Source organism: Athene cunicularia, assembly GCF_003259725.1.
Source record: "Athene cunicularia isolate RWA chromosome Z unlocalized genomic scaffold, athCun1 chrZ_part2, whole genome shotgun sequence".
NCBI classification, from domain to species: domain Eukaryota; kingdom Metazoa; phylum Chordata; class Aves; order Strigiformes; family Strigidae; genus Athene; species Athene cunicularia.
Window position 1 is genome coordinate 14133814 of NW_020799143.1, and position 2197 is coordinate 14136010.

Below are 2197 nucleotides of genomic sequence, written 5' to 3' on the forward strand. Positions count from 1 at the left end.
CCCCCCCCCCCCCCCCATCCCAATCTTGCCACACAGACCCAGTAAACACTTTATACTTGTACAGATTCAAAGATCTACATGAACATTTTTGAAATAATGGATTATATAATAGATGAAACCTGCATGAAAGTATTCCTGTTTCAAAGGTCTTGCAAAATAGGGAGAGCTTAACCTGCTTTGTAACTACTGGCATGGCAGTGCACAATAGGTTGTACCTAATACAGATGACAAGTTAATGAAACACAGATGGCATGATTCAATCTGTCACCCTCAGAAGCCACCCACTGGATGTCAGTACATATATGACAGCCTTGTGGAACTTTGTATTGTCACATTCACAGGGTGTTAGTCACTAGAAATCACCAGTAATAATTCCAGGAAATTTTTTACATGGTTGAGTGTACAACAGTTCCAGGAAATGTACTGTGTAGCCTTTATCATAGAACATATACAATCAAATAAAACTATCCTTAATGTAAGACAAGTTTTCTCTGGCTCCAGTCTAGAAAAGCACGGAAATATGTAAATGAGGCAAGGCTGGAAGGTAACAGGAATATTTCTCTTTTCTTTGGCTGAGAGGCATTGGAAAAAATAAGCACAGTTTTAGAAACAAACTCTTTTTCCAGTTCTGCATACCACAGCAGCACTTGCAACCTATATGCCTTTGTACATATGTGAATAATTGACTATGTCAAAGAGCAAGTTATGGAGCCAAGTAAGTGTTCTCCAAACCAGGTATCACCTGTGGTTCACAATCACATCACAAAAGATGTGAATAGATAGAGAGGCAAGATGCTAAAGATACAGAATATGGATACAAATTATTTTCTTTTGCAGAGAGGTTTTGTTGCACAATGGTCAGACTGCTTCTTACTATGCAATGCCATAAATCCACAGTTCCCAAATTTTGTGTGTCTGTGGATCACCAACAAGACCTCCAAATTTCAGTGAGACACAGGAGCTTTAATGTCACTTAAGCATGTTGCTCAGCAGTGGCATATAGCTGTGAAGGTGACTGAATGTCAGCCCCATCAGTAGTGATAGAAGACAAATCTGTGTCAACAGCACTGGTGCAGGGCAAGGGAAGCTCTCGGCTCTTCTGAGGTACATGGCATGGGGAGCATGGAACCCTGCTTGAAAGCCATCTGCACACATGGATGCGCCTGGGGGCAGCTGGTGTGAGGCCCCACGTCTGGAGTTTGTGGGCACAGTTCACCCATGTGTTACTGACTCTGAAAGCAGGCCCACAGAGTAAGTGGGGCTGCTGTTATCCTAAGCTGTTGTCTGATATCAAACATAGAAACAGGTGGCGGGTTACAAAACTTTCATATTTGAGAGGCTGAATCAAATTCTCCTCTTATTTATGTCAGTCTAAACTCAGGGGATCTTCAACTGAAGCTGGAGTTACCATACAGTTACACCAGTGTAAAGCAGACTAGAATTTGTTGCCTTGGATTTGATCCTGATTTCAAGCTGTTTTAAAGACAGTCCACAGGAGCCAATGGAAGAACTTCAATTAATTCGATATTGTATAACGATCAGTGTGACTGTACACATGCTTCTGTTTTGCCTCATGGAGCTCTGAGTCTGAAACCTGAGAATATTGAGAAAAACAGACTGATGAAAACCAGTTTACTCCAGCTCAGGACTACTTCATGGTGGTTTTACAAAAAAAAAAAAAAAAAAAAAAAAAAAAAAAAAATCAAAACATCTTCTTGTTTCTATGGCATTCTGCAGCATACGGATTCTCTGCACTACCTCAAAAGGCATTGATCAAGAATGCATAGGTTGCCATGGCCGCCATAGTAAACCCAGCTATTTTCTTTTTGCTGCATCAATTGGTACCTTTGATGTCAGGTGGCTAGAAATATCAGAGATAGGAGCATCCTACATGAGATTGCTACATGTTGCCTGGTGGCAAGTATAAATGGCAGTTCAGGACTGTTCAGGTTTGTTCTAGGTGAAATGAGAATATCTTGAGGTTTTACATGCAAAAACTTGCATGTTACCATGATTAAACATATGTAAGAAATATTATACTTGGGTCTTGTTCCTTACTTGTTTTCCACATTCAAGGGAAGTGTTTCTACCTCAGCAGCACTTGCATTGCAACCTTTGAACTCTCATGTTAGGGAGAATGGCCACATGCATAGGATAATAAACCTGGATTTGTGTCTAGTTGTGAGTTTTGCCATAT